The 24,098-nt window shown below is 45.0% G+C and overlaps 1 protein-coding gene across 2 annotated transcripts in view; it reads left to right on the top strand.

The window, feature by feature from the left end:
* The first annotated feature begins 1,160 nt into the window (after positions 1-1,160).
* The window catches only part of ddo (D-aspartate oxidase), a 61,936-nt gene continuing 38,998 nt past the window's right edge, over positions 1,161-24,098 (top strand). Inside the window, exon 1 of one of the 2 annotated variants that reach the window (XM_080192898.1) lies at positions 1,161-1,364. The gene's annotated coding sequence lies outside the window, so the exon portion shown is untranslated. Of the gene's footprint in view, positions 1,365-19,291; positions 19,451-24,098 lie in introns of those variants that run through there. The other variant, XM_080192900.1, reaches the window with a different exon arrangement.

Here is a 24,098-nt window from a genome sequence, read left to right as displayed (position 1 = left end):
TCAATGAAATCTCCCCTCATTCTTCTAAACTCTAACGAGTACAAGCCTAGTTTATTCAGCCTCTCCTCATAGCTCAACCCCCTCAACTCCGGCATCAGCCTAGTAAACCTCCTCTGCAATCCCTCCAAGGTGTTATCAATGGTCAGTGCTCTTCTTAACGTAACATGTGCTACCTCTTTTCCTACATTCCTGCTTTGCTGTCATTAAGGATTGTAATGCGATCATATTCTCACATTAACTTAGAATTACTGAATTCCTTTACAATCTTTCCTTTCTTCTACAATAATTGTGCTTTTAAAACCTAAGAGCTGTATCGCTAACTTTCCGATTTTGATAAGGTTTGCTCTTATTCAGCCTATGTGGTGTGGGAAATAGCTTTTGCAGGTAGCCTACTTTCCTGAATATTTCCTGTCATGTCATTATTTGTTTTACCAATGGAGACAACACAGCCCCCAGGATGGAAAAAAAATATTAAAGAAGGATACAGTTTTGAAATTACTAAAGAGATACTCCTTATTTTCCATGCATCGTTTTACTGAAAACAGTTAAAAGTGTCCACTGCTTGGATAACCTATGTCCTTGACAGTAAAATAATATGTAATCATTAAAATAAAGATCTGCATTGTCTAACACTGTACAGCTTGTTCCTTTTTTGCTGATCGGCACATTGTCGGTTTAATATCTTTTCCAAACCAAATTATCTCTGTCTTCATTTAACTGAGTGGGTTGACTAAATACCAGAATATACTGGGAAAACTTTTAATTGTTGCATAAATCTTTTGATAAAAGGATATTTGAATGAGTACATAGTTCAAGAACACAAGTTTATTGGGCACCGTGCGAGATAGTAAGTGGGATCTAAGTCACAAAAGTGAATCTGTCAATTCCCAACCATTCATTCATCACTTCACACACCACCCACCCACAAATAGTCAATGCACTGTAGCTTTTAAAATGCCTGAATTAACCAGAGGCCTTTTTTGTAAATAAAAAACAGTCTTGTGTTGGAAATGATCATCGGCACATTTGGATGCTGAAATCAATTACCATAAATTATCACGTCAAAAAGCAAGAATGATTCTTTTTTAACAAGTGATCTTAGATCCAAAGGTTGCCCCCCCAACACAGCAGCAGCACCTAGCACCTTTTTTTAGCCAATCATATTTTTAAACCTTGGGTTCAAAGTCTGGAAAATGATATAAATATCATACGAAAGGTCGTTAGGAAGAAGAGTCGAGAGAGGATCTGAACAGCGAGACTTTGCAATTTCAAAATAAGGAACTGAAGATCCTGGAATAAGGCAGGTTAACCTTCCAATCATCATCATCCTTGTTTTTCTTTGGAATTTGTGAAAAATTGCTCAGGTAAGCAGTGCAATACTATCTTTAAACTTTATTAAATCTTTACAGTGTGTTTTTTTAAAATTCATATTTAATTGTAGAAAACTGCAAAACTATTTTCCTTAAACATTTTTTGGGCTCTTCTAGTTACTGGGCACAGCTGAATCCAATACAGACAAGGAGGCACCAACATTCGAATCCAGTCTCTGTTGAGCTCTGTTGATATCAGTGACTGGGGGAATTTCAATAGTTTTTATGTGTCACTCAGAAAGGAATGAGATTGATTCTGATTTCACCTTTCTAATTGCTAACCAGTGACATGGAAGAACATGCGGTCAATTGCTTAGAACTGAAGATCTGGATTGTTGCCTTGATCTCTTTGTCTCTCTCTTCATTTGAAGGTCTACCTCTTTTGGCCACATTTTTGGCCATCTGTACTGGTTTCTCATGTTGGGTTCAGTGCAAACACTTGCTTGATAACTCTCCTGTAAAATGTCTTGGGACAATCTACCCCATTAAAGATGCTAAATAAATGCAGTTGTTGAAGGATGTACATGGACATTAGGTGAGGACAGATACAACTGTGATGGCACCTGTGGTTGGATAGCCTGCTGCCACTTGGTAGGTCAACAACACACACAGGACGTACCCCTGACAATGAGTTAATGGGAATGTAACTTCAGAGGAGTGAGGAGGGGGAGATCATTTGGAATCTTGTTTTACTGGAAACAGAAGTACTCCCTGAACCACTGACCAGGTTGATCCTGGTTATTAATGTGTCACTTTTCATCTGGAGTATGTAGGTGGCAGGAATGGTGTCATCATCCAAGGTAACAACCTTTGTATCCTAGATGTTCTTCCTCAGAGGTATCCGAGGCGTTGCCTTGATGTAGTTTCTTGGGGTGAGCCGAAGGGTCTGTTCCTGAGCTGCATTGTTCTTTGTTCAGTATGAACGCACTTTGGCTGCTTCCAGGGTACTTTCTTTATTCTAATAGGATGGTCTGTTGCCAGTTGGACATTGAGAAAAGTCCTGGTTCACTTGGTGATGTCCCAGTGTGAAGTCAGACCTTTGGGAATCTGGCAACTGCAGTAAATACAGTACGAAGTCTGACAACACCAGGTTTAAGTCCAACCGATTTATTTGATAGTAAACTCACAAGCTTTCAGGGTTTGCCCCTTCGTCAGGTGAATGAAGAGTTCTGACCTCAGACAGAGCATATAACAGCACAGACAGTTTACAGATTACTGATTAGAATGCGAATCTTTACACCTAACCTGCTATTCAAGTCTTAAAGATGCCGACAATGTGAGTCAAAAGAGCATTAAGCACAGGTTAAAGAGATGTGTATTGTCTCCAGACAGTACAGTAAGTGAGGTTTTGCAAACCCAGGCAAGTCATGGGGGTTAGGTGTAAAGATTCGCATTCTAATCAGTAATCTGTAAACTGTCTGTGCTTTATATGCTCTGTCTGAGACCAGAACTCTTCATTCACCTGACGAAGGGAGAAACCCCGAAAACTTGTGAGTTTACTGTCACATAAATCAGTTGGACTTAAACCTGGTGTTGTCAGACTTCTTACTGTGTTTACCCCAGTCCAACACCGGCATCTCCACATCATAACTGCAGTAAATCCCGCTGCTCTGACATATTGACTTGTAGCAGGTAAAATGAATTTGCCTTCTCAAAGACAGCAATTATCACCCAACTTCCTGTAACCACATGCTGCCACTTTCCCAGTCATATCTCCTGCCACATCCCGGAAAGACCCTGATGCATAAAAATCGAGAGTCGGTCACTTTGACCGCTACTCCCTGAGAAATGGTGCAGTTTCTGCTGTAAAGAGGTGTGTGTCCACAGCTATCTGGTAGGAGAGGATGAGTCTCTTTATATGTTGCTCCTCTGCGAGATCCAGGAAACTGTTTCAGCAGCTTTAGATCCCACGTGGAAGGTGGGACCACCTGAGTATAACTCCCCATCTTATGTGGAACTCCAACGTGATCTGTCACTGTTCCAACACACTACTCTTCCCCATCACGTCTGCTGCTCACATACACTCAGCACATTAATTATGATGTGTTTATTCCTCTCTATCTTTTGTTTTTACATAAAGTGTGCTGGAGACAAAGGGGCAGAGACATTCAGCAGATGATGGCAAACAGTGGCTCCTGCCATTTTCCTTGGAAGGATGTAAATAAGGTTGAAAGAGTGCAGAGAAGGTTCACAAGGATGTTGCCAGGACTTGAGAAGCTGAGTTAAAGAGAGAGATTGGATAGGTTAGGACTTTATTCCCTGGAGTGTAGAAGAATGAGGGGAGATTTGATAGAGGTGTATAAGATTTTGATGGGTATAGATAGTGTGAATGCAAACAGGCTTTTTCCACTGAGGCTAGGGGAGAAAAAAACCAGGGGGCATGGGTTAAGGGTGAAAGGAGAAAAGCTTAAAGGGAATATTGGGGCAGGGGGAAGCTTCTTCACACAGAGAGTGGTGGGAGTGTGGAATGAGCTGCCGGATTAAGTGGTAAATGTGGGTCACTTTTAACATTTAAGATAAACTTGGACGGGTTCATGGATGAGAGGGGTGTGGAGGGATATGGTCCAAGTGCAGGTCAGTGGGACGAGGCAAAAAATGGTTCAGCACAGACAAGAAGGGCCAAAAGGCCTGTTTCTGAGCTGTAAATTTCTATGGTTTCTGTTATCATCAATCTGCCCCAATAGTTTTGACAGAGCTCTGGTGAAACCCTTATGGCTGTTAATACTGGGCCATAACTTCCAAACTCCTCGGCACAGATTTAAGGGCTACCCCAAAGATGCATTGGGAAATCCCTCTTGGAAGTTCCCAGGTAAGGGTTTGCATGGCAATTGCCCAAAATGCAAATTTCCACTGGGCACTGGGAACCATCAGAAAATTGTGATTTAAATCGCAAACTTCAGATGATTCCGGCTGTGTTCCACAAATAGTGACCCAGAAAAAGTTAGAAATGAAACTCATAACTTCTGGTTAACAATTGGAAAGACACAGACTGAACTCCCGAGCCCCCCAAACTTCCTCCCCCACTGTATCTCCTAACCCATGACTCACCTTCCCCTGGCTTGACTCGATCTCCTACAAACCCTCCTCCTCCACGTGCCTGACCCATTCCCCCCTCCCCACAACCTCCCATATCCTTAGTTACTCCAGGCCTGGTTACCTGGTTTACGGGAGCTAATGCAGTACACAAAGGGGTGTGTTCGTCTCTCCTGCTCTTTGGCACTAGATTTCAGAAATGGTTAGGCTGCTCTGATTTCAGCGGGCCTGAGTTGGAAGGTCAGGCAGGATAGGCACAGAAGAAATTTCACAGAAGTAGTCGGGCCCAAAGTGGCAATCCAATGCTGATTGCTACTTGGAGGATATTACAGACAGGTTGACTTTTCAGTGGCTAACCAAAAAAAGGGGAACGCAGGAGTGTGTTCAGGGCTCCAAACAGTTGAAAATTACTTGTCTTCTTTTTTGCTCAATCAAAGGCAATCGTTGGCTAAAATCAAGGGCCTAATTTTACCATATTCATTCTAAGTGCTGAATCTGGGCGTAATTCAGATCCGACTTGGAAATCTGCTCTCAGGTGCCCCGATACGCATTCAGCCTGAAAAAAAACTGCGGATCTGAATCGCGTTGTGGGCAGGGTTTAACGCACCCAGAACGATCGCAGCTCTGAACTGCGCATGTGCAGTTAGAAATAAACTTGTAAAAGCGCGTCCATGTCAGATCGCTCCTGAGCCGCAGAAAGCAGAGAAAGCAGCCCAGGAACGAAAAGCAGGAGCAATAGTCCCCACAGACATCACTGTCCCCCTTATCCACCCCCTCCCCTGCTGTCCAGGCCTATCACGACTCCTTGCCCCCTCCCCCCTGCACCGATCGCCCGCAGAGTGACAGTGGACCCCAACCACCCCCCCCCCAGCCCTCCCCCCACCCCCTTACCAGAGATCCATCTGACCTCCCCCCCCCCTCCCCCGCCACCAATAGTGAGTGATTGGGCCTCTCGCCCCCACCAGAGATACATCTGACCCACCTCCTTCTCCCCCTCCACCAGAGATACATCTGACCCACCTCCTTCTCCCCCTCCACCAGAGATACATCTGACCCACCTCCTTCTCCCCCTCCACCAGAGATACATCTTACCTGCCTCCCCCCTCCCCCTCCACCAGAGATACATCTGACCCACCTCCTTCTCCCCCTCCACCAGAGATACATCTGACCCACCTCCTTCTCCCCCTCCACCAGAGATACATCTGACCCACCTCCTTCTCCCCCCTTCCCCCAACCTGCAATGATCTGGCCTCACTCTCCTGCCTCTCACCACCCCCCCACCCCCCCGCCACAGCCAGAGAATGATCTGATCCGCCTCCCTCCCACCCTCCCCACCACCGATCCGAGTTAGAGAGCCATTGGAAGCTCTGATCTCGCTCTTCAGTAGCTGGAGCACCCGATTTAGACTTTTATTCAGCAGGTTCATTCCGGCACGATTCCAGATTGGTGAACGCAGCGGTAAAGGGGGAAATGTTGATAAATTTGGGCAGGCAGTTCATTAATTCAATTGAAATGTATGCAAATGCATTTAAATTGCCGTTGTGCCAGTTTCGGGCGCGAATCGGATCACGGCCATTCCCGTGTTTTGGTAAAGTGGCCATCAGCGCGGATGTGGGCGCGGACCGCGTTAATGACCTCACACCTGACTTTAACACATTTTCACGCCTGAAAATGGGTGCGACGCAATGGTGAAATAGGGCCCCAAGTGTAGTGTTTGTTCTTGGCCTTTTGGCTAAGATCAAGAGCAGTATTGACATCCTGGACTTGGTTGAAATCATGAGGTTACACTGAGGCTTCATTTGAAACAATTTTTCAAAGCGGCATCTCAGCTTTTTGGCTAAGACGCAAGTAAGATGAAGCCTTAGAGAAGATGCAATGCCTGCTCCAATCAGCTTGGATCACATAGATCAAGCCCAAGATAGGAAGTGAGAGCCCTGTCTTGTCAGCTTGGATCTGGAATGTCTCAACTTGCTGAGACTTTGAATTGGACTTTGATTGGATTGAATTGGATAAATAAACAAAAAAAAGGCATACGTAGCAAAGTTCAGAGATAAAGATGCAGTTTCATAGACCTACAGTCAACACTTAAAAGGGAATGTCAAAGCTAACGTGCAAATATCCTGGAAGTCAGCAATTAGTCTCAGGGCTTAGTGTAAGTATCTGCGACTGGAATGCAAAAGCTCAAATTCGAAAAGATTTATATTCCCATTGTCCCATTATCTTAACTTTATTTTGTGTTGACTTGGCAATACTACCAAACATAAGAACATAAGAAATAGGAGCAGGAGTAGGCCACCTAGCCCTTCGAGCCTGCCCCGCCATTCAATAAGATCATGGCTGATCTGTCGTGGCTCAGTTCCACTTTCCCGCCCTCTCCCCATAACCCTTAATCCCCTCTCTTATCAAAAACCCATCAACCCGCGTCTTAAAAATATTTAGCGAGGCAGCCTCCACCACTTCAACGGGCAGAGAATTCCAGAGATTCACCACCCTTTGAGTGAAGAAGTTCCTCCTCAACTCTGTTCTAAACCGCCCCCCTTTTATCTTGAGGCTGTGCCCCCTAGTCCTACTGTCTTTTTTGAGCGGGAAGAGTCTCTCCACCTCTATCCTATCCATCCCATTCATCATCTTATACGTCTCAATGAGATCTCCCCTCATTCTTCTAAACTCTAACGAGTACGAGCCTAGTTTATTCAGCCTCTCCTCATAGCTCAACCCCCTCAACTCCGGTATCAGCCTAGTAAACCTCCTCTGCACTCCCTCCAAGGCCAAAATATCCTTGCGTAAGTGCGGTGGCCAAAACTGCACACAGTACTCCAGCTGCGGCCTCACCAATGCCCTATACAGCTGCAGCAAGACCTCCCTACTTTTATATTCAATCCCTCTCGCTATGAAGGCCAGCATCCCATTCGCCTTCCTGACCACCTGCTGCACCTGCAGGCTGGGTTTTTGCGACTCATGCACAAGGACCCTGAGGTCCCTCTGCACCATCGCCTGCTGCAGTTTTTTGCCACGTAAGTAATAGTCCTGCCTACCATTATTCCTACCAAAGTGGACCACCTCGCACTTGCCAACATTGAATTCCATTTGCCAGTTCCTGGCCCATTCGCCCAGCCTATCTAGATCCTTCTGCAGACTCTCCACACCCTCCGTGCAATTTGCCGTTCCACCAATCTTGGTGTCATCAGCAAATTTCGACACCATACACTCGGTTCCCTCCTCCAGATCATCTATATAAATAGTAAATAGCTGAGGCCCCAGCACTGACCCCGGGGCACTCTACTAGTCACCAACCGCCAATCCGAATAGCACCCATTAACCCCCACTCTCTGTCTCCTATTTGACAACCAATCCTCTATCCACGCTAACACCATACCCCCAACTCCATGCCCCCTGACCTTCTGCAATAACCTCTTGTGAGGTACCTTGTCAAACGCCTTCTGAAAATCAAGAAAGACCACGTCCACCGGCTCTCCTCTATCCACCAACCTAGACACGTCCTCATAGAACTCCAATAAATTTGTCAGACACGACTTCCCCTTAACGAAACCGTGCTGCGTCTGCTCTATCAAGCAATTCCCCTCAAGATGCCTCGCTATTTCCTCCTTGATGACGGATTCTAACATTTTACCTACCACAGACGTTAAACTAACCGGCCTATAATTCCCTGCCTTTTGCCTGCCACCCTTCTTAAACAACGGTGTAACATTAGCCGTTTTCCAATCTTCCGGCACTTCCCCGGAATCCAGCGACGTTTGGAAAATAACCACCAAGGCATCCACTATCACCTCCGCCATTTCTTTCAGAACCCTCGGATGCATTCCATCCGGTCCTGGGGACTTGTCCACAATCAGCCCCTCCAGTCTGTCGAGCACCGCCTCTCTAGTAACAATAATGTCATTAAGACCCTCCAGTCCTACCACCTTTCCATCGCTAACACCCGGCAAATTATTCACGTCCTCCTCTGTGAAGACAGAAACAAAAAAGTTATTCAAGACCTCAGCCATTTCCCCATCCCCAGCGATTAGGCGATGCCCACTTTATCAAGGCCCAAAAGTGGCCTCGATCCGAACCATGCCCAAAACGGGCCCAACAGCGATTTAAATGTATTTAAATTGAATTAATGGGTTGCCTGCCCAACTTTACCTGCATTTCCTCCTATTGCATTTGCCCATCCAGATTCGGGCGGGGGGGTGACAGGAAGGCAGATCAGATCTTTCTTTGGTGGGGGGAGGGAGGAAGGAGGCCCAATAATACTCTGGGGGGGTGGTGGGAGGGAGGCCCAATCATTCCCTGGTGGGGTGGTGGGAGGGAGACCCAATCATTCCCCGGTGGGGTGGTGGGAGGGAGGCCCAATCATACTCTGGGGGGGTGGTGGGAGGGAGGCCCAATCATTCCCCGGTGGGGTGGTGGGAGGGAGGCCCAATCATACTCTGGGGGGGTGGTGGGAGGGAGGCCCAATCATACTCTGGGGGGGTGGTGGGAGGGAGGCCCAATCATTCTCTGGGGGGGGGGCGGGCATGGGTGTGGCCAAATGGATCTCTGGTGGGGGGGGGAGGGGCAGAGGGAGTCCGCTGCCCCTCTGCAGACGATCGGTGGAGGGGTAGGGGGGCAGAGGGTCGCGATCAGTCTGGGTAGCGGGGGGATGGGTGGATAAGGGGGACAGTTATGTTGTGGGGGTGGGGCGATGTCTATGGGGGCCATCGCTCCCGCTTTTTGCTTCTGGGCCGGGAACGATGGGAGAGGACGCGTTTTTCAAATTTCTTTTTTCACTGCGCATGCACAGTTGAAGGCTCTGATCAGAGCAGCAGCGTTTCAGGCACGATAAGCCCTGCCAAACAGTGCGATTCAGACTCATGATTCTTTTTCAGGCTAAGTGCATAGGGGGGCACCTGAGAGCAGATTTACAAGTCGGATCTGAATTGTGCCCAGATTCAGCTCTTCAAATCAAAATGGTAAAATTGGGCCCATTGAGTTATAGAGGTTTACAACATGGAAACAGGCCCTTTAGACCAAAGTTCATGCCACCCAGATTTTTCCATTAAGCTAATCCCAATTGCCTGCATCTGGCCCATATCCTTCTATACCCATCTTACCCATGTAACTATTTAAATGCTTTTTAAAAGACAAAATTGTACCCACCTCTACTATTATCTCTGGCAGCTTGTTCCAGACACTCATCACCCTCTGTATGAAAAAATTGCCCCTCTGGACACTTTTGTATCTCTCCCCTCTCACCTTAAACCTATTACCTCTAGTTTTAGATTCCCCTACCTTTGGGAAAAGATATTGACTATCTATCTGATCTATTTTCCTCATTATTTTATAGATCTCTATAAGGTCACCCCTAAGCCTCCTGTGCTCTAGGGAAAATATCCCAGTCTATCCAGCCTCTCTTTATAACTCAAACCATCAAGTCCCGGTAGCATGTATTCTATGGCTTATTGTTGCTAAAAATGTGGCCTGTCTGGTTTAACTCTCTTCCCACTATGTCCTATTTATGTTCCATTTTGGAACATAATGTTCCATTCTGAACATTATGTTCCAAAAGTTGCATTTTGACCAAGGTGCACAATACATTCAAAAATACTTGCTTAAATCTAAAATATGTGTTTAATTTCTATAGCAGTCATTTTGTGTGTGTCCATACAAGTGATACCTTTGTATAAAGTAAGTATAAGGCACATTGTGGTCCTTATTCTAAGTTAATTTCCTCTGTTAGTAATTTTATTAGTATTTTTAAAATCCCAAGGTTTTCTGAATTTCTCTAACACCTCCTAAATTCTCATCCAAATCATTAACATAAATGACATATAACAGTGGACCCAGCATGAATCCCTGAGGCACACCGCTGGTCATAGGCCTCCAGTTTGAAAAATAGCCCTCTAAAGCCATCCTCTGTCTTCTGTTGTCGAGGCAATTTTGTATCCAGTTGGTTACCTCACTCTGGATCCTGTGAGATTTAACCTTCTGCAACAACCTACCATGCAGTAGCGGGTCAAAGGCCTTGCTAAAATCCATGTTGACTGTACTGCCCTCATCTACCTTCTTGGTCACCCATTTATGACAAAATCATAAACCCCATTTATAAAGAGCAGGACAATGACCCAGCTAAGTTTAGCCTTACATCGTTCCAATTCTTCACAGTCTGTTTTATATTCTATAACAGTTTAGTAGTAAGCTGCTGTTCATAGTCAGCACCGGTGGTGAGTGTGAATAGATGTTACTGGTAATGGTATGGTTAATATTGCTTTAACTTTTATCTTATAAAAATCTATGCATTTTGAGACTTTTGAAGATGAAGAAACTCATAAACTTCATTCTGGGAAATTAACTGGTGGGATATACTGTGATAATAACAAGTATTTTGTATTATAATGGTCTGGAACATATAGCGTTAACCATGGGACTGACTACAGTATTACTCTCAAAGTGATGTAAGAGAGTATATGAACTATACCTAGGGGTCAGTCTAGTTTAGGACAGAGCTGTGTGCACAAAAAAACGAGACAGCCCCTAGCTTGAACCTTTCATAGACATAGTTCTTGCAACTTAAAACTATGAAGACTTAATTAAGACCTATCAAACAGTAACCAACACTATGGGCGGAATTTTCCAGCCACACTAGCTCCAAAACTAAAAAATGCCACCCGAGATTAACAGACTTTTGCACAGTCTGCACCTCGCCTACTCCAATTCGTGTGGCAGAGCGAGACTGGAAAATTTGACTCCATAACACAATCCTGCAACCTTTACTTCAGACAAACTAACAGTAGGTAACTGCATACAGTCAAATGATTACTTATCTCAAATCCCTCTAATTCTGTAGAAAGTATACCAGAACGCATAGACAAGGGTCATGGGTGGAGAGGGGACTCGCAATGCTGAAATGACGGCACGGGCTCATTGGGTCGAAGAGCCTGTATCCTGTGCTGTGTTCTTTGTTCCAGATCAATCTATTAACTTAGAATCATAGAATTCCTACAGTGCAGAAGGAGGCTTTTTGGCCCACCAAGTCCGCACAGATTCTCTGAAAGAGCATTCTGCCTAGGCCTTCCCTCTGCCCTACTCCCCAAAGCCTGCCTATTTACCATGGCTAATCCACCTATCCTACATATCTTTGGACACTAAGGGGCAATTGAGCATGGCCAATCCACCTAACCTGCACATCTTTGGACTGTGGGAAGAAACTGGAACACCCGGAGGAAACCCACACAGACATGAGGAGAATGTGCAAACTCCACACAGACACTCACGCAAGGCCAGAATCAAATACAAGTCCCTGGTGCTGTAAGACAGCAGTGCTATCCACTGTGCCACTCTTGTCACCAAAACTGACTGAGACTCTGTTGATGCCTGGAACTTGTCAAGATAGTGCAGACACGAAGATGTACTGTATTCATGGGGAGATGATGGTATAGTGATACATTAATTGGACTAGTAATCCAGAAATTCAGAATAATGCTTCAAGGCCATGAGTTCAAATCAAACCATTGCAGCTGGTGGAATTTGAGTTCTGTTAATAAATCTGGAATATAAAACTAGCCTCTGTAACGGAGGCCATGAAACGATCCTCAATTGTTGTAAAAACCCATCTGGTTTTCTAATGTCCTTTAAGTAAGTAAATCTGCCTTCCTTACCTGGTCTGGCTTACAGGTGACTCCAGATCCGCAGCAATGTGGATGACTCTTAACTGCCCTCGGAAACTAACTGGCAAAGGCAATTAGAGATAGGCAAGAAGAGCCGGCCTTGTCAGCAACGAAACATGATCCTATGAAAAAAAGGTCAGATAACGACGACAATCCAGATAGGACATGTTGTAATGATTGCATTTCCAATCCCAAACAGCTATGTCAGTCAAATTCTGTTTTTAGGACATGGAAATCCAGGATTTTCACAATTATCATTCATACTGAATTCTCTGCTCCCATCCATTTTACTGCAGAAACAATAAATCCATAGCTTTGATTATAAAAGTGCTAATTCATACAGTTTACCACCATGAATGTTAACTGGACACTGGTGGCACATGGAACATTGCTGGTGTTAATTTCACCATCCAAAGTGATGAAACTTTCCTAACCACAATCAGCTAAATAGATTTGTATTCTTTATACGGCATAGACAAAGATATTAACTCGGGTTTTTATGACGATGATGGAGGAATGATGCCTGACGCTCACTATACTTGCGGCTGCCCACATTTTGTGGGCTTTTGAGCAGCAATTTACAGCTGTTAGTGTGTGGCGCCCTCCACAGACCATCTATATCATGTGTGAGCAGGACAGGAAACTGTGTGTACCCTCAATCAGATTGAAGATTGTTCACTGAGTCACACCAAGTCCAAATTAGAATAATTAATTCAATGTGAAATCACGTATTGAAAGCAAAATAGAGGGAACAATGAAAGGGATTGGCAGAGAAACAAACGGTTCAGAGAGGACAAAGACAATTTATTTTAATCTTTAATAAACCTCCAATAGTAATCAAATTCTGAATGATTAGACTCCATATGATCATAAGAAGTAAGAACAGGAGCAGGCTATTTAGCCCATTGAGCCTGCCCTGTCTTCAATTAGATCATGGCTGACCTGATTGTAGATTTGGTTCCACTTCCCTGCTTGTCCCACAAATCCTCCAAAAGAAGGTGGAGGCTTTGGAGAGGGTACAGAAAAGATTTACCAGGATGTTGCCTGATATGGAGGGCATTAGCTACGAGGAGAGGTTGGAGAAACTTGGTTTGTTCTCACTGGAACAACGAAGGTTGTGGGGTGACCTGATAGAAATCTACACGATTATGAGGGGCATGAACAGAGTGGATAGTCAGAAGCTTTTTCCCAGGGTGGAAGAGTCAATTACTAGGGGGCATAGGTTTAAGGTGTGAGGGGCAAGGTTTCAAGGAGATGTACGAAGCAAGTTTTTTACACAGTGGGTGCTGGGTGCCTTGAACTCGCTGCTGGGGAGGTAGTGGAAATACGCACGATAGGGACTTTTAAGGGGCATCTGGACAAGTAAATAGGATGGGAATAGAAGGATATGGTCCCCAGAAGGGTAGGGTATTTTAATTCTGTTGGACAGTATGGTTGGTGCAGGCTTGGAGGGCCAAAGAGCCTGTTCCTGTGCTGTAATTTTCTTTGTAGATCAAACTCAGCCTGGAGAATGACTCAGTCTCCAATGTGCGCTGGGGAAGAGAAATCCAAAGATTAACAACCCTCCAAGAAAGGGAATTCCTCCTCATCTCCATCTTAAATGGAGACCCTTTATTTACAAATTGTGTTCCTTGGTGTTCGAGCCCCCCATAAGCGGGACCATCCTCTCAATATCTATCCTGTCAAACCTTGTCCGTTTCAATAAGATCATCCTCATTCTTCTAAACTGCAATAAGTATGTAAGCAACCTTTCCTCACAAAACTTCCATTTCAGGAATCAGCCTGGTGAACGTTTGCTGAACTGTTTCCAACGCAAGTATGTCCCTCCTTAAGTGTGGAGACCAGACTGTACGCATTGCCCCAGGTGCAGTCGCATCATATGAAATAAGAGCAGGAATAGGCCACCGAGACGTGAGATTTTCTGCTTTTGTTTCAGATTCCAGCATCCGCAGTCATTTGCTTTTATGAAAATGGGGAAGTTTTGCCAAAACTAGGCACTGGTCAGACAACACCTGGGGTATTGTGCACAGTTCTGGTTCCCTTATCTAAGGAAAGATAAAGTCATACGGCACAGAGACAGGCTCTTCGGCCCACCATGTCTGTGCTGATTATCAAATATCAATCTATACTAACCCCATTTGCCAGCACTTGGTCCACACTCTGCTATACCTTGGCAATTTAAGTACTTGTCCAGATGCTTCTTAAAGTACCTGCCTCCACCACCCTCTCAGGCAGCAATTTCCATATCTCCATCACCCTCGGGGTGAAAAATGTTTTCCTCAGATGCTCTATAAATCACTTACTCCTCATCTTAAACTTATGCCCTCTGGGGTTAGACACTTCTGCCATGGGGAAAAGATTCTTATGATTATTATCTATGCCTCTCATAATTTTGTATAGCTCTATCAGATCTCCCTTTAGCTTCCCCTGCTCCAGGAAACAAACCCAGCTTATACAGTCTCTCCCCATAGCAGAAACTTTCCATCCCCAGGCAACACCTGATGAATCTCCTCTGCATCCTCTCCACTGTAATCATATCCTTCCGATAGTGTGACGATCAGAACTGCACACAAAATTCCCCCATCTGTGGCCAAATCAGTATTATATAAAATTGTACCAAGACCGTCCTGTTCCTATATTCAATGCTTCAATTAATGAAGGCAAGTATTCCATATGCCTTCTTCACCACCCTATCTACCAGTGCTGCCACCTTCATGGATCTATGGACTTCTACACCAAGGTCCTTCAATATTCCGGAGGAACCACACCACCAATTTTTGTGTTATCTATAAACTTACTAATTATACCTTATACATTCACATCCAAGTTGTTAATGTATATGGGGCAGCATGATGGCATAGTGGTTCACACCGCTACCTCACAGCACCAGGGACCTGGATTTGATCCCAGCCTTGGGCGACTGTCTGTATGGAGTTTGCATGTTTTCTCTGTGTCTCCATGGGTTTCTTCCCACAGTCCTAAAATGTGCAGGTTAAGTGAATTGGCCTTGCAAAATTGTCCTTTCATGTCACAAAATGTGTAGGTTAGGGGAGTTAGCAGAGTAAATGCATGGGGTTACAGGAATAGGGCCTGGATGGATGCTCAGAGTCGGTACAGACTCAATGGGCTGAATGGCCTTTTTCTGCCTTGTTGGGATTCTATGATTCAGTACTTGGTAATTCTAATTTCTGGGAAATCTGTAGATAGAAAATTGAGAAAAAAATCCTGTGGTGTCATTGTAACATCAAATGTTTGCTAGTTTTATGCTTCTGTAAAAACCCAGCCCTAAATGCTAAGATTCAACCATTGTATTCAAAAGTAGAAAGTAACAACCATGAACCAGCTTTATTGAATACAATGTCTGATAAATTATTTATTTGTTTGGCTACTTACTGATGTTCCAAGTCCATGTTTATGGACACACAGGAGTGCAGGCATCAGATTCAAACTAGTTAAAGAGGCACTTTATGAAAATATGTTTGGCAAATGACTTTTCACTTTCTCAATTAGCTTGATGTTACAGCTCTGGTCAAACTGCCTCACAGTGAAAATGTCATCATGTCATTGCCTTCATTGTAGCAAAAGTGGCAGAGGGCCAATCCATTCTCTCTTTTCCATCTCTTTCCCTTAGAAAGAAAATAAGACTTGCATTCACTCCCCTGATGAAGGGGCAAAGCTCTGAAAGCTCGTGCTACCAAATAACCCTGTTGGACTTTAACCTGGTGTTGTGAGACTACTTACTGTGTCTCCCCCAGTCCAATGCCGGCAACTCCACATCATGCATGAATAAAGCGCGTTTCTTGACCAATGAAGTACTTTGGAAATCATGATTGTAATGCAGGAAAAGCAGCAGCCAGTGTGTGCACACAGCAAATTCCCACAAATCGGAATGTGTTAATGACCCAGGTGTTTGGGATTTTGATTGAGGCATAAATATTGGCCAGGTCACCAGCTTATCTTTAAAATAGTGCCAGCCGAAAGGTGGCCCCTACAGCAATGCACTGGGAGTGGCAGCTTTAATTTTCGAACTTGAACCTAGACCCATTGTGATTCAAGAGGCCAGAGGAATACCAACTCACATTTTCCAATATTGTATTCCAGCTGTCAAATTTTGGTCACTCACTCAACTTAACCTATATCCCTTTGCAGACTCTTTGTATCCTCCTCATAACTTACCTTCTCATCAGCAAATCTGATGGCTCCTTTATCCAAGTCATTAATTCAGATCATAAATTGTATCGGCTCCAGTGACATTCTACTATTATACACTATGTTAACCATTTATCCCAATTCTTTGTTTCCTGTTGTTTGCCAATCCCCTATCCATGCTAACATATGTTAGCTTCAACACCTTATCTTGCTCAGCAACTTTTTACATGTCACCTTATTGAATGCTTTTTGGAACTCCAAATTCACTACATCCACTGGATCCCCTTTAGCCACCATTCTCGTTACATCCTTAAAAAACTCTATTACATTTGCCAAAACATGATTTCCCTTTCAGAAAACCATGCTGACTCTGCCTGATTTTCTAAACGCTCTGCTTACACCTTTTAATAATACATTTTTACATTTTCCCAATGACAAATTTTAGAATAATTGGCCTTTTGTTTCCTGCTTTCTTTCTCCCTCCTTTCTTGAGCAGTGGTGTTACATTTGTGGTTTTTCAGCCTGCTGAAACCTTTCCAGAATCCAGGGAATTTTGCATGATTATAATCAATGCTTTCTCAATCACTGCAGGCACTTCTTTTCAGACCTAAGGATACAGGCCATCAGGCCCCAGCTCTCTGCCATTTCCACATTTCTCTATTAATTTCCTGGTCTCAGCTCCTAAGGTATCAACACACACTTTAGCTACTCTCTTCCTTTTTATGTAGCTTTTACTGTCTGTTTTTATATTTCTTGCTAGTCTTCTCCTATACTCCAATTTCTCTCTCTATATGTTTTTAAATCATCCTTTGTCAATTTGTAAAATATTCACAATCTTTCGGCCTATCACTAACTCCGCTGCATTTTACATTTTCTCTCAATTTGATACCATATTTAACTTCCTTAGCTGTCCATGGATAGTGTATACACTTATAAAAGTAAATTTTCAGTGCCAGAAAGATGGTTTCTTGTCTTTTTTCCCACTTTGATTACTATTTACAGCTCTCTTTGGCTAACCCTGTTCTGGGTTGGGAAGGTTTCCCACCAAATACAAGTGACTTAGATCTAACTCTAGTATGTTTCTTCAGAAGATACCTTAATTTCAACTATAATACATTTTAAGTTTCTAGGTGAGTACTTATGACTCTCATAAGGATTATTCCATCAGGGCGGCACAGTGGTTAGCACTGCTGCTTCACAGCTCTCAGGGACCTGGGTTCGATTCCTGGTTTGAGTCACTGTTAGTCATGATGTGGAGATGCTGGCGTTGGACTGGGATAACCACAGTAAGAAGTCTCACAACACCAGGTTTATTTGGTAGCAAACGCCACTAGATTTTGGGGCTCTTGCCCCGAAAGCTAGTGGTGTTTGCTACCAAATAAACCTGTTGGACTTTGACCTGGTATTGCAAGGAGTCTTGTTGAGTCACTGTCTGTGCAGAATCTGCACTTTCTCCCTGTTTCTCCATGGGTTTCCTCTGGGTGCTCTGGTTTACTCCCGCAGTCCGAAAAGGTGTGTTGGCTATGCTAAATTCCCCCTCAGTGTACCCAAACAAGACATTGGAGTCTGATGACTAGGGGATTTTCACAGTAATGAGAGCCTACTTGTGACACTAATAAATAAATAACTATTCTCTTTCTCTCTTGCACATGACTGTTGTTGTCGTGGTTACATTGCTATCTCATTACTCTAACTATTAGCCCATTATTCTGCAGTTTTGAACTAATTGTGACATGTCCTGTTAGATCATCGTTAACAGCTGAATGCATCAGCCCTAACATTTTCTGGCCTATTTAATGGTAAGTAAGGAAACTTCATCCCATTGCAGGGAGTTCAATATCAAGTCTCTTGAAAGGTAGCCGAAAAAACTCCATACGTGACTTCTCCACTCACATGTGCCGTTTTCTGGAACTCTCCACCTTTCAAAGTTTATTGTATAACAAGTAGGCTTACACTAACACTGCAATCTGTACAATAACACAAGAGTGGCGGTAGGCTAAGCATTATTGTGAGCACAGAGAGGAGAGTAGGGGGAATTTTCCCATCCTGCCCACCATGGCTGGGGGGGGCAGGGGTGGGGGTGGGGGCGCAGTGGTTAGCACTGCTGCTGCTTCACAGCTCCAGGGACCTGGGTTCAATTCCTGGCTCGGGTCACTGTCTGTGTGGAGTTTGCACATTCTCCTTGTGTCTGCGTGGGTTTCCTCCAGGTGCTCCAGTTTCATAGAACATAGAACATAGAACACTACAGCACAAACAGGCCCTTCGGCCCACAAGTTGCGCCGATCACATCATCACCTACCAACCTACAGACCTATCTATAACCCTCAATCTCATTAAACCCCATATACTCATCCAGAAGTCTTTTAAAAGACCCCAGCGAGTTCGCATCCACCACCACTGACAGCAGCCGATTCCATTCACTCACCACCCTCTGAGTGAAAAACTTACCCCTAACATCACTTCTGAACCTCCCTCCCCGCACTCTTTCCTCCCACAGTCCAAAGATGCGCGGGTTAGGTTGATTGGACATGCTAAAAATTGCTCCTTAGTGTCCTGAGATGGGTAGGTTAAAGGGATTAGCGGGTAAATGTGTAGGGGTACGGGGGTAGGGCCTGGGTGGGATTGTGGTCGGTGCAGACTCGATGGGCCGAATGGCCTCTTTCTGCACTGTAGGGTTCTGTGATTCAGGTGGACTCGCTCGGGTAAATACATGGAGCTATTGGGCTAGGACCTGAATGGGACTGTGGTGGGTGCAGACTCCATGGGCCTCCTTCTGCACTGTAGGGTTCCATGGCTTGACTGGCTAACTCTGTGTCAGACCTGCTGAGTGTTTGATTTTGCTGTGTTTATCTTAGATTTGCCGCTTCTGCAGCACTTTGTATTTACTTGCACACCTTTGAAGCGGTTGTACTTAGGTTGTAAGTGTAACTTTTGAAGCGTGTGGTGCAGATGCTGAGGGACTTGTCGCTGTTCGGGGAGATGTGTGTGTGCCTCAATCAGCTGTACCTTGCTGGGCTGGACTGGACTGGACTGGGCAGCAGGAGTCTGCCCTGGCAGTGAGTCCCTCCCTCCCTCCCTGACTGACTGACTGCCGGCTCCTTCCCTGCCTACAGGGAGCGGGAGGCACAACCTACACGTCTCCACTTCGGAGCTGCTAATGCTGAGAAGCAACAGTGCGGAAGAAATAAGGGAAAGGCTCAGCAGACCGAACTGGAGGACAGCTTGTGGAGAAGGAAGCAGCTGGAGGCGGTCAGTCAAGCAGAGGGATTTGTCCACTGAGTTTGCAATGCTCTCAGTCTGTGTGTGTGTGTGTGTTTTCAAACTTGAGTTCCCGTGACCCTGCCTCCCGTCTTCTGGTAAACATATTATTGTAGATCGCAGTGGATCTGAATTTCTCGGGATTTTATGCACACTTTGTGCTGGTAAACAACTATCCTCACCATTCCCCCCCCCCCACCCCACTCCTTTCTCCGCTGTCCCCCCCCCCCTCTCCCTGAGGACAGAGGGTTCAGGCAAAATAGGAGCAGGCCATTCGGCCCCTTCAATCCAGCTCCAGCCACCTCGTTGATCTAATTCTATGCCTGTTCCCTTCAAATCACCCTTGAATGTAAATCGGCCTCCACTCTTAAAAGTTTGTTTATTATTGTCACAAGTACGTTCACATTGCAATGAAGTTACTGCGAGAATCCGCTAGTCGCCACGCTCCAGCGCCTGTTCGGGTACACCGTGGGAGAATTTAGCTTGGCCAATGCGCTTAACTTGCACGTCTTTTGGACTGTAGGAGGAAACCGGAGCACCCAGAGGAAACCCACGCAGATGTGGGGAGAAACAGGCAGACTCCAAATAGACAGTGACCCAAGCTGGGAATTGAACCCGGGTCCCTGGCGCTGTGAGGCAGCAGTGCTTGCCACCATGCGCCTGCGTTCAGGAGAAAGAGGAGCAGGCCAATCGCCCCCTTTAATTCAGCTTTAGTCCATCTGCTGATCTGATTACAGCCTTTCCTGCCTCTCCTCCTTAACCCCTGTGCCAGTCAAAAAAAAATCTCCCTATTACCCTTGGACATCTTCAATGGCTCATACTCCATTGCTCTCTGGAGCAGTGAATTCCAAACGCTAACAATTATCTTGAGAGAAAAATTTCTCCTCATCCCCTTATTAAACCTTTAATTTGAAACTGTTCTTCTCCCCTCAGTTCTGGATTAATCCAGCAGGAAACATCCTTCCAGCATTTACCCTGTTAAGCCCCCTCAGAATCTTATGTTTCAATAAGATCATCTCCAATTATTCTAAACTCCAATGAATACAGACCCAATCTGCTCAATGTAAGGCAACCTCTTCAGCCTCAGGAACCTCCTCTGATCTGCCTCCAGTACCGTCCTTTGATAAGGTGACCAAAACAGTGCACAATATTACAGGTATGGTCTCACCAATGTATGGTTGTAGCAAGACTTCGCTATGTATATACTCCATTCCTCTTTTGTTTTCCTACCTTGAGACTTGCTAGACCTATATGCTGACTTCGTATGTTACAGGGACACCCAAATTCGCTGTACTCACCACGGCATTCTTCTGTCTCCTTCCATTTAAATAATATCCTCCTTTTTCTATTCTTCCTGCCAAAGTGGACAACCTCACATTTTCCCACATTATACTTCTTCAGTCATTTTTCATCCACGCACTTAACCTATCTATATCTCTTTACAGACTCTTTGTATCCTCCTCACAGCTTGCCTTCCAACCTATCTTTGTATTGTCAGAAAATTGGATTAGAATACAATTGGTTCTTTCATCATGAACATTAAAATTGATTGTAAGTTGTTGAGGCCCCAGCACTGATTCCTGCAACATTCCACAAGTTCCAGATTGCCGACCTGAAAACGATGTAGGTATACTGACTCTCTGTTTGCTGTTAGTTATCCGTACTAATATGTCACCCCCAACATCATACTTAAGGTAATGTCGTGGTAACATAATTGGACTGGTAATCCAGGGGCCCAGTCTAATTTCTGGGGGTAGGGGTTCAAATCCCAGCATGTCAGCTGGTGAAATTTAAATTCAGTTTATAAATCTGGAATTGAAAGCTAATCTTAGTAATGGCGACCATAATAGTTATCGTTGATTGTTGTGAAACCCCACCTGGTTCACTAATGTCCTTTAGGGAAGGGAATCTGCTGTCCTTACCTGATCTGGGCTCCATGTAGCATCGGACCCACAGCAATGTGGTTGACTCTTAACTGCCTGCTAAAATGTGCTAGCAAGCCACTCAGTTTCATGGGCAGTTAAGAATGGGCAATTAATGCTGGCCTTACCAGCGATTTCAAATATCCTGTGAAAAAATATTTTAAAATGCGTGTGGTAATTTTTTTTATGTGGTACCTTATCCAATCTTTATTGGAAATCCAAACACACTATAACTGGTTCCCCTTTATCTGCCCTGCTTGTTGCATCCTCAAAGAATTTGAATAAATTTGTCAAAGATGATTTCTTTTTCACAAAACCATGCTGACTCTGCCCAATTGTATTGTGATTTTTTTTAAACATCCTGCTCTTACAATGGGCTGTAGCGTTTTCCCATGACCGATGTTAGGCAGACAGGCCTATAGTTTCCTCATTGTGAACCGTCCCTCTTTCTCCCTGACACTGGGGTTGCCAACTCTCCTAATTGTCCCGGAGTTAAAGATTACAGTGTTGGTCACTGCTGCCAGCAGCCTAGGGGACAAATCATTTCAGCCTCCTTAGGAGGGGTGGGTGGGGGCGCATCATGCTCTGTAACATCTAGTCCTGTGTTTCAATGGGATCACCTCTCATTATTCTAAACTCCATAGTTTTGCATTACCTTTGTTGCTGGTGTGAGGTTTTTGGGACTAGAAACAGCCAGAATTAAAAGTGCACAAACACAATCGTCCCTTTTATTGAAGGAGCTGCTTCTTGCTTGAGTGCAGACACCCTCTGCTGGTATAATTGTGTATAACATCTTCAATTTATCGAAACATATAGAATCCCTGCGGTGAGAAGGTGTCAAAAAGAGGTACCTGCAGGGAGAAGGCCATTCAGCCCATCGAGCCTGCTTTGATTCTCCAGAGCATTGCACCCACCACTCCGCCCTATCACTCTAGCCCTATATATTTAACTCGCTAATCCTCCTAACTTACGCATCTTGGGACACTAAGTAGCAATTTAGCATGGCCAATCCACCTAACCTGCACATCTTTGGACTGTGGAAGGAAACCAAAGCACCCAGAGAAAACCCATACAGACACAGGGAGAATGTGCAAACTCCACACAGACAGTGCCCCGAAGCTGGAGTTGAACCTGGGTCCCTGGTGCTGTGAGGTAGCAGTGCCAGCCACTATGCACTTTTCAAAAGACAAATGCACTACCCTGGCCAATCCACAAATGAGGGTAATCAAGGTTATTATTGCGGGGGGAATGCTCTGTGCATAATTGGGCGATGCGGGGCAGGGAGGGGGGTGTGGTCATCATGCGCCTGCCATCACAGGGACATAAAAGAAGGGGGCAAGGCTTCCAGGCATAATTGCAAAGCCACCTGAGTGTAAAGGAAGATGGTAGCCTGGAACAGAAGCATGAGTCTTATATTTTGTGCCTAGTTGCAATGGGAAGCAACATCCTTCCCAGTGGGGGCAGAGCCCCAGACATGTGGTTGGCAGAAAAGGATGAGGGTTAGGTAGTCAATGTAGGCCTTAACTTCGACATAGGCTGTACTGCAGGAGGCAGAGCTAAAGTATAAAGTTTATTTATTAGCATCATAAGTAGGCCGATATTAACACTGCAATGAAGTTACCGCAAAAATCCCTTAGCTGCCACACCCTGGCACCTACTCAGGTACACTGAGGGAGAATTTAGCATGGCCAGTCCACATAACCAGCACATCTTTCGAATGGTGGGAGGAAACTGGAGGAAACCCATGCAGACACGGGTAGAATGTGCAAACTCCACACAGACAGTGACCTAAGCCGGGAATCAAACTTGGGTCCCTGGTGCTGTGAGGCAGCAGTGCTAACCACTGTGCCACCGTGCTGCTACCTCAGAATGACTGAGAATTAGTGTCTTGCACTAATTTTTCAGCAAGACCTGGATAATCTCCAGGTTTGGGCTGACAAGTGACAAATAACATTCTCGCCACCTAAGTGCCAGGCAATGGCCATTTCCACCAAGAGAGAATCTAACCGTTGACCCTTGGCATTCAATGGCATTACCATCACTGAATCCCCCACTATCAATATTCCGGGGGGTAGCCATTGAGCAGAAACTGAACTGGACTAGCCATGTAAATCCTGTGGCTACGAGAGCATGTCAGAGGCTAGGAATCCTGTGCCAAGTAACTCACCTCCTGACTGTACAAAGCCACTTCCACCATCTACAAGGCACAAGTGAGGAGTGTGATCATAGAATCCTACAGTGCAGAAGGAGGCCATTCGGCCCATTGAGTCTGCACCGACTACAATCCCACCCAGGTTCTATCCCCATAACCCCATGCATTCACCCTAGCTAGTCTCCCTGACACTAAGGGGCAATTTAGCATAGCCAATCCACCTAACCCACACATCTTTGGAATGTAATGGAATGCTGTCCAAGTGCCTGGATGAGTACGGCTCCAACAGCAATGAAGAAGTTCAACACCATCCAGAACAAAGCACCCCTTGATAGCTACCACTTTCACAAATATCCAGTCCGTCCATCAGCAATGCACAGTGGCAGCCATTATGCCATCTGAATCATAGAAACCCTACAGTACAGAAAGAGGCCATTCGGCCCATCGAGTCTGCACCGACCACAATCCCACCCAAGCCCTACCCCCATATCCATACATATTTTACCCACTAATCTTCTAACCTGTGCATCTACGGTCAATTTTAACATGGCCAATCAACCTAACC

This window comes from Carcharhinus amblyrhynchos, chromosome 7 (genome assembly GCF_965287045.1).
Source record: "Carcharhinus amblyrhynchos chromosome 7, sCarAmb.v2.hapA, whole genome shotgun sequence".
NCBI classification, from domain to species: domain Eukaryota; kingdom Metazoa; phylum Chordata; class Chondrichthyes; order Carcharhiniformes; family Carcharhinidae; genus Carcharhinus; species Carcharhinus amblyrhynchos.
This window is presented reverse-complemented; position numbering and strand designations above follow the sequence as displayed.